The sequence below is a fragment of the Pocillopora verrucosa genome, chromosome 6 (genome assembly GCF_036669915.1).
Source record: "Pocillopora verrucosa isolate sample1 chromosome 6, ASM3666991v2, whole genome shotgun sequence".
NCBI lineage: Eukaryota > Metazoa > Cnidaria > Anthozoa > Scleractinia > Pocilloporidae > Pocillopora > Pocillopora verrucosa.
This window is the reverse complement of record NC_089317.1, coordinates 13,058,030-13,067,598: the sequence shown is the minus strand read 5'-3', so window position 1 is coordinate 13,067,598 and position 9,569 is coordinate 13,058,030. Positions and strand designations below refer to the sequence as shown.

The 9,569-nt window shown below is 37.2% G+C and overlaps 1 pseudogene; it reads right to left on the bottom strand.

Moving 5' to 3' along the window:
* Positions 1–2,629: 2,629 nt before the first annotated feature.
* LOC136281685 (uncharacterized) lies at positions 2,630–3,330 on the bottom strand (annotated as a pseudogene).
* Between the last annotated feature and the right edge of the window lie 6,239 nt (positions 3,331–9,569).

Below are 9,569 nucleotides of genomic sequence, written 5' to 3'. Positions count from 1 at the left end.
ACTGGGACCGAGTGTCACGATCACCCTCGTCGGCCGTAGTCGACAAAATTGCCTAAACAACATGGCGGATGGTGCAATTTATGGAAGAAAACTCGATCTAACCCATACACTTGGGACATTTGCATGAGTTGTAGAAACTTTCTTTTCGGAGAAACGTTCCATTCAGAGTAAACTACGCGTGAAACTTGCGAACGTGTCGAATGAGCGTGACTCGATGGCACTGATATCGATCACGCGCGTGTATGAAGCTAAATTAAAGTCACGCAAATGAAAAATAACTTGTAACAGAGAGTGGATTCTTTTCAGTCAAGCGGATCACAAGCGAAATAATTACGCAATTCAGACGCGCAAACTCAGTTAGTATATAGCAAGAAATGCGGGAAAATCAAATCGAATCAATTTTTTGGGGAGTAATTTTCCTCAAGATGACCTCTATCTTGGTATCAGCTTCGTGTATCTTCGATCCATGTCATCTCTAAGACTTTCCACGAAATGGAAACGACTACTACCTCTGTTATGCCGCAGTTACGGTGTTGGTAAAGGTAAGCCTAAAGTCAGAGGGGCGCCTTATGTGAACTCTGTTTACGAGAGGGAATGTTAAGTGGAGGGATGCATGGGTGTAGGGGTTATGCGGAGACCAAGAGGGGAGGGGGGGATCCAAAAATTTCCAATTGAAGCATTTCATAAAAACTGCAAATGAAATCTACTCTCCATTTGATTTTTAGAGACAGGTTTGTAATTCACTTACTTTGTTGTTGTTGTTGTTGTTGCTTTTTTTTTGGCAAAAATTGGGAAAAATGGAATAGAATAAAACATAAAAGCACTATTGAACTTCAATGGCTTAAATGCGATAGCTAGCCTGAAAGGAGGAGGGTTTATATGTGGTTTTCGATATTCTGTTTCAGATCTGATCTAAAAGTCAATACCGAAAGCACATGCCTCCCGCACAAACTTATTAACTGACTGACGGACTACCGGAAAAAATTAATAAAGAAATGACTGAATGAAATAATGTTTCTCCAATGCCCTTTTGATTTGTCACAGAGATTTTTTTTTAAGATTCCCAGACTGCAATGTCCAAACCAAGGATCAAATATGATGGAGTTCCTTTTATTATCACCGAAAAGCGTGTGTATGATTACCATCAGGGCACTGACAGGCATGCAGCTGATAAGCAACGAAGAAAAAATGCTAAGGTGACAAAAACACGGTGTTTTTTGCGTGTCCATCAAGAATAGCAGCAAATTATTGTTTTCACGGTTAGAACTTTTTGAGAGGTCATGGACACGTGGGGATTAAATGGCGGGATTTTACTGAGGCAAATCCCTCTAAGCTTATCTCGCTGCTGACATTTATTTTTATCCTACAATACATTTCTTTTAATTTACACCAATTTTCTTTGCATATACTTCAATGTGATTGTAGGTGGTGCATAATTTATCGACAGTTTGTATTTACATACTTTAGTTCAACTTCCCTCCCTGGAGGTTCATGGTCAGTGTCTGACTCTGCATTCGGGAGGGTTCAGGTTTTCTCCCCAGATAAAAAGGGGGTTTTTCCTGACCGGTAGCTGGCACACATTTGTAACCTACCCCAGTGATCATAGAACTGTAATTCAGAGTTTGTTGTCAACATTGTAATTTTTTCTTGTTGCTGCCGTTGCAATATTTATGTAATTGTATAAAGAAACGGGAGCCGATGCTTGCTTTACGCTGGGCCTCTATCCTGTACAGCAGTCAGTTTTCCTATTTTACGATGAGAGATTTACTGTCCCGATTGTCTACCATTTTGAAAATAGGGAAAACATTGTAACGTTTGAAGATATGTTTTCTGTGACCTTTGCCTGCCTTGAGGCAAAAAAGTAAAAAATTGAAAAATTAAAAAGAAAATAGGACCACAGCTGGGAAAATATTTATTCAGGGTGTGTTTGTATAAATAAATAGAATGAAATCGAGGGCACAGAAGATTCACATTTCTGCTTTCCAAGGAGTAACAATGTTTCATAAATGATGATTGCATGGCAGAATTGCTTTCTTTAACTGATTTGAAAATTCCTAGCAGTTAGAGGTACTATACTAAGTAAAAAAAGGTCAATACGTTCTTGAAAAAAGCAATTCCAAGGAGTGTTAGACTAATTTGGAATGTAGAAAAGTAAAATTTGGAGCAAACCACGGTAAATAGTGGGTAAAGTAGACTGAATATGCAAGCTGTACCTCTAGCCAGTAGTATTTTTGAAGTCTCTTAAGATCCCGCCAGCTAGAGGTAAAAGACCTAATGGAAAAAAAAAATAAACGTAGACCTATTCTTGAAAAAAAGTGATTCAAAAGAGTGTGAGACTAATTTGGAGTGAAGAAAAATAAAATGTGAAGCAAACGGTAACGAAGATAGGCAAACACTGATCTTGTGTGGTGCCGTCATGGACGAAGTCAAGCGAGAGGTGTGTATTTATTTATTATTATCTGTTTATTTAATTGACTTTATTTATACACGGATAAAACATCAGTACTTAAAGTAATTACTAAAATTACATTATTAAGATACTAATCTACTACTAATTAAATCTAATAACAGCAAAATAAAAACAATAATGAAGTGCCTGCTTTCCATAAATGCCGTGTGATTAATTAACCTATTTATTATCGAAAAGGAAACCCCTGCAGCCAGATTAAAAACTAGCAATAGTTTGTGCTTGCCACAGATTGGTAGGTAAGCTGTTCCACATCACAGCACCGTTATAGCTGAAACTGTTTTTTAGAAAATTGGTGCGGGGGAGTGGAACAGCCAGTTTGCCTTCACAATTCCAAAGAGAATAGACAGATATTGCACTCTGATCAGTAAACATTGATTTCAGATAATCAAGGGCAAGACCATTAAGAGATTTATAGACTATAGTGGCTGTTTTTAATTCTCGTTGGAAATTAAGTTTTTGCCAGCCTAGTCTAACAAAGAGATCATCCGCATTGGCATCATATGAAGAAGAGATCAAAATATGCGCAGCGCGATTTTGTAGTTTTTGTAGTTTAATGGGAAGACATTTATTGCAATTCCCCCTTACGACACTACAGTAATCGAGATGAGGTTGAACTAAGGCATTTGAAATGCATAGGAGCGTTTCAAAAGGAACAAAAAATTTGCTTCTCTTCAAGATGTCAATGCAGGAGGCAATTTTTTTAGAAATATGTGCGATATGTACGTTCCATTAGTTAGGTTTTCATCGATATATAATCCAAGAGATTTCATAAATTCTACTTGTTTTATAGAATTACTGTCGATAGCAAAAGACGGGAGTCTATTAAAAGTATTTAACCTTTGCCTTGAACCAATCAACATAAACTCAGTCTTTGACTTGTTAAGAGTGATTTTATTTGCCGATAACCATTCAGTAGTTTTAGTTAGATCATCGTTCATGTTTTCCTCCACATAGGCAACATCGTTACTGGCAAAGATCAAACGAGTATCATCCGCATATATTCTGGGATGTGAGTTAACAAGACAGTTCGGTAGATCATTTATATAGAGTATAAAGAGGAGAAGTCTAAGTATTGTACCTTGAGGGATACCGCAAGTTAAAGGTTGACTATCTGAGAGAGAGCCATTTACAAAGCATTTCTGCGTACGATTGTTCAATTAAGATTTAAATTAGTCAGCCAAGTTGCTTCTGGCACCGTAGGCTTTTAATTTAGATAGCAATGTAGAGTGATCAAGGTGTCAAAAGCTTTCTCCAGATCGAGAAAAATCACTGCATTAACATTACCTTTCATATTAAAAGCCCAATTATCTGTGGCTTCGGGTGAGGCGGTAGCAGTTGAGTGAAGGGAACGAAACCCTGACTGATTACAGGAAATTAGATTATTTTGAATACTAAGTTGAATATTCGTAAAATTGATTGTATAAGATTATCTAAAAGACTTCAGCCACAACAGGAATTATAGAAATTGAGCGGTCATTATTTAAATCGGAACGTTCTCCCTTTTTAAATAAAGGAATTACTTTTGTGGATTTCCACTCAGTAGGAGAAACGCCGGATACAATAGATCTATTGAAAAGGTTTCCTGGAAAAACTAGATCAAGGATCACTGGATACCGGATCAAGGATCACCGGACTAAGGATCAAGGATCAAGGATCAAGGATCAAGGATCAAGGATCAAGGATCAAGGATCAAGGATCAAGGATCAAGGATCAAGGATCAAGGATCAAGGATCAAGGATCAAGGATCAAGGATCAAGGATCAAGGATCAAGGATCAAGGATCAAGGATCAAGGATCAAGGATCAAGGATCAAGGATCAAGGATCAAGGATCAAGGATCAAGGATCAAGGATCAAGGATCAAGGATCAAGGATCAAGGATCAAGGATCAAGGATCAAGGATCAAGGATCAAGGATCAAGGATCAAGGATCAAGGATCAAGGATCAAGGATCAAGGATCAAGGATCAAGGATCAAGGATCAAGGATCAAGGATCAAGGATCAAGGATCAAGGATCAAGGATCAAGGATCAAGGATCAAGGATCAAGGATCAAGGATCAAGGATCAAGGATCAGTTCAAAATGAATCAAATAAATTAAATAAATTAATGGGCATGAGTGATGGCTCATCTACGTGACTCAGTCAAGATCTCTCTCTGTTGACAGTCAGGCGTTGTTTTTCAGCCCTTCCCTCGTCCACCGACTTTCACGCTACCCCCAAGAACGCTTGATGGCAAGTTAGATAACAAACTTTCTCTTCTTGATTCCAATGTAGTTTCCTTGGATTTTTATTGCATAAATAACGCAAACGTCTGTAATTTTATTCTTTCACTAGAGAAATGAAAAGAGAACTTTTTTTTTGTCGTTCACACAAAACTTTCTTCTGCACTAAAACATTTATAGACCCGGCTAATGGACAACAAAATCGCCATTATTTTCCACTTCTTTGCATTTTCACCCAAGCATTAGTCGATCTAATAAATAATTTCCAAGTTTTTTCTTTGAAATTGAGCTGGATATTTCATCTGTTCGCGAAAATTTAGTTTAAAAACATTACGCTTTTTTTAAGCACTTCTGCTTTTGCACACTATGTTTAACCTTTGGTGCGGTTCCCATGTTGAAGCTATCGAGAAAAAGAGAATCGGCAAACGTCAAGGTCCTTTACTTTGTCGGAAGTGACAAAGTAAAGTACAGTGTGTGTTCTTGAGATTTTCGACTTGCTGCTTCCATGTATACTCCAGGGGACTCACAACAACAACTCAGTGGGGCGATACAATTTTATAACTTTCCGAATCGTGTCTCTTGTCAAATCTCGTCGGAAAAACGACTAAAATGTCTTCTTCTAAACAAGTGATTCTTCAGATGCATTCCATCTGCTTTTCCTTTAAGGATACGACGTAAGTAAAAATTTGAAGAGATGAAGTTAAAGCAGCTGAAAATTTGCTGTTCACTCAGGCAGTCGCCGAAAACGGCTTTGTGTTTTGAAAGTGCACCGGAAGTCAGAGACGCAATCTCATACCGACACTCGGTATAATTTAGGAATTTCATGTGAATATAGCATATGCACAAGTAAACCTGCTCTGTAGCAGTCCTAATAGTCGGTAGGCGAAAATTGACACTTCCACGAAGTGGTATGGCTTTTTCAGTATTTAGTATTTTCTCTTATTTTCGCTTTAGCATACGGGAGATCTTAAATGAGTCACGTAGATGAGCCATCACTCATGCCTATTAATTTATTTCATTTTAGTTTCATTTTTTTTTCATTTTAAATTGATCCTTGATCCTTGATCCTTGATCCTTGATCCTTGATCCTTGATCCTTGATCCTTGATCCTTGATCCTTGATCCTTGATCCTTGATCCTTGATCTTTGATACTTGGTCTGGTGACCCGGTGATCCTTGATCCGGTTTTTCCAGGAAACCTATTGAAAATGGCCCTTCATGTTTTTGATCAAATAAAATTTAATCAGTTGTAGGGTTTGCCTGCAATGTGTCAAATTACCAGTGTGGACTTGATTCTTCTCATATATTAGCTGGTAAAAGATACTAAAATTAGATGACCATAAGAAAAAGTACACATCATCAAAAACATCACACTTAATCCTTTACACCTTAACATCAGTATGCGTATTCTCCATACTGTCTCTACATTTCCTAAGGTGCTAACAAGGAAAATTTGTTTAATAATCAAGAGCTTTTTTAGTTGGTGATCACTTCCTTTAAAATTTGATGTTTTCACATGTAACAAGATGATCAAGCTGAAGATAGCTTCAAAAAGGAGTGAACTCCACTGTAACAATTAGGTGACTAATTTGGAAACTTGAGCACTTGGTAAATAACCTTGGCTTGCAGTTCTGACGATTACAGTTTGCTGGAGTAATTGAATCAGTCTCCACACAGGAACTTTCCACATGACCTGTTCAGTCATATGCAATGAGATAACTTTAGAAAAATGTTATTGTGTTGGTAGAACAATTGTAAGTACAGTACCACCTTGTGACAAAAATTAATGATTTCCTGTAAGCATTAAGGTTAGGGAGAAGTTATGGTGGTAATCGACCCTTTCTTTGTTAGGATGCATAGGGTGTAATGACTGTAATATATATCTTTTAGCTTTAAAACTTTCAACTTTGTATAAATTGTAACTGTTTGCCATATCTATTTCTGAAATTAATGGGGGCCCTCCTTTTTCAATTCGTGTTTTTACTTTGACCTGCCTCCTCCCCTGTAATGTTTAGGGTACATAGCTGAAGAGAACATTGTTTGTATTTTAACGCATGAAAATTATATTAATTGGCATCCACATAATGCACCAAGCAAGAAGGTTAAAAATTAAAAATAAGAGAGTTGTGCAGACCATATCTTACTTTTTAGCCTCCTCTGGATATATAATCAAATAAAATAGTCAATATCAGTCTCAATCACTCTCACTTTCCACTGAGCTTGTGGAAAGAAGATAACCTCAGTATTTCTTTAAATGAAGAAAGAAAAGCATGCCCTCTTACCACAGATAGTTCTTTTGTGCATTATCAGTACAAACCTGGCCCCTGAGTTGTTTGAAGGTTGGATAGCGCTTCACACTGGATAAAACTCTATCCCATGGATAACGCTATACGTTTTGCTATCACTTATCCGCTGGATAGCAATTTATCTGTTGGATAGCGTTATCCGCTCTTCATATAACTGGGTCCTGGTCTAATTTGTACATGAAGGTAACTGGTCCGGTTAGGCTAACCTTATAAATTAGTTGTGAAGATTCCCTGAACCTGTGATTATATGAATGTTTGACTTTATTCTACCTCTTTAACCCAAACTGAATAAATAAAAACTTGAAATTTATTTGGTATCCTTTTAAGGTGTGCATCAAAATTTCGAAGTCATCGAAGACTTGAACTACAGGTTTACCTGCTTTACAGGTACAGGCAGGTGATGTAAAAAAGTTTGCTTTGCATTTTCATTAGTACGCATTTCTTTTTCTAGGGATCATAATTGTTTGGCCTAAGCTGATTTCTAATTTTTCAACCAAATTCTAATTTAAAGAAAGCGACAACACTTTTGAGTTTGAAAGACATGTTTCGACAGAAACTTCTGTCATCTTCAGTTAATTACTGTACAAAGCGTTGAAAGTTGAATTATATAGTAAGTAGAACATTGCTAATTAAGACGAATAGTGACAACAAGAAATGAGGTAAAGCACGAAAGTGTGAGAATTAAAAAGATAGTTTAGATTTACATGGTGTGATTGCTGATTCAAAGATGGTTGTTCTCTTTGAATACGAATAGCCTCTCTTATCTCAAGCTAAAAGCTGGTGGAGGCGTGATCTAAAACATGGAAATTGTCTGTTGAACACTACAGGAGAATCTTTCAGATGTTTGAAAATGTGAGAGGCCCTGTCACTGACTAAGTGTTCTCTAACACGTGTGGAAAAATGCCGGCAGGTTTCACCGACGTAACAGGCATTACAGCCAGCACATACAAACTTATAAACCACACGTGAACGGAGCCCGTCAGGGACAGGGTCTTTCACACCAAACAAGTTGCCGATTTTAAAGGAAGAGAAAACCAGTTTGATATCCAAGTCATTGCAATAGCGCTTAATAAAATGGCGTATCTTTTTTTGAGTGATAGCAGAGAAATGGCCTATGTAGGGTAGCTTAAAGTAGAACGTAGGTGAAGTGGTAGGAAGGGAATCCCGGGGATGATGATTGTTTTGGGTCCCAGTGATATAACGGTTTATAATCTTCTCGATTAAATGAGCAGGGAAAATATTCTTTTTTAAAATATCAGTAAGATTGTTAATGTCCTCGTAGGCCCTATCAACGAGTGTCTTAATGAGACCCACTTTGTAAGAGCACGAGGTGAAGCTGAAATAATTAATTAGTAACCCAGAGAAAGTTTTCTTGTGGTAAACGTAACAATCATAATATTTTTTCCTCTGATCCTAGCTACTAACATATGTGTAAGGATTGGTATTGGCTATAAATGTATAGTCAAATTATAGTTTTGTGCACAGCCTATGTATCAACGATTACCAGTAGTTCAAGACTATGGTAAAACAAAGGCTTCCCACTTGATCGCCTGATGTAAAAGCGAACCAAAAGTGATTTAATTATTGTTCTTGTCTTTGTTTGAGTTCTCCAAAAAAAAATAAATTAAAAAATTACTTCATCCAGGCGCTTTTAGAAAGGATAAATGGCGGAACGATTGATCCTCCAATTAATGCAAATACCCGATTTCTAGCTCACCTGCAATTTCTATCGTCTTGAAACTAAACTTTTGAAGTCAAATTTTAAGTCAAAACGCTTCAGTAACAACTTAATTTGTCGTCTTAGCAGATTACTCCAAAGACCGAGTTCTCCGTTCTTCCTTCCTCGTTCATAGTTTATCGTTTTTTAGTAACATCCCTCCAGAACATCACATACTGTTCCGTTGTTTACGTTAGTATGCATGGTCATGCTGATACTGATTTATAAATAACATATCAGGCAGTCATATACTGCTGAGAATGAGGATTCAAGAACGATTTTTCATGACTTGAAAAATGAAAAAAAGAAAAATCAAAAACAGCACCGTTTGAGTTTAGTGAAGAGTATGAACGCGACCTCTCAGTATCAATGAAATTAAGGGTTTGATCCTTTCAATTTGGCGGGAGGTCCAATAATTCAGTGCGACATCGTTTGGTCGCATCGCTTTTCATGTTGCGATTTTAGAACTAGCTGTCGTTTCAGCGAAGAATGTGGTGGAAGGAAAAACCACCGTGTTTGACAAATGTATGGTATTGATGACCAACAGACCGGACCTCTGGTCAGAGAAAGCATCTCGCGTTGGAGGAAAAGGAAAATTAAAGGAACATGTAAGAATATTGTATGTATAATGTCCAAGTAAACTTTCTGCACACTTGACAACGTAACACAAGTGAACAGAGTCATTTAATAAAAGGCATTGGTGTAGACCTTTTGGGTTTGTAGAATGATCAAAAATGAAATATTGATATTCTTCTCAGAAATTGTTGTAGATAATCGGCCACAATTTTATGACGTTCTTTCTCGACAGAAAGCAGAATGAGTGGTAAAGCGAAATCAGAGTAGGCCTTAAATCAGTTTG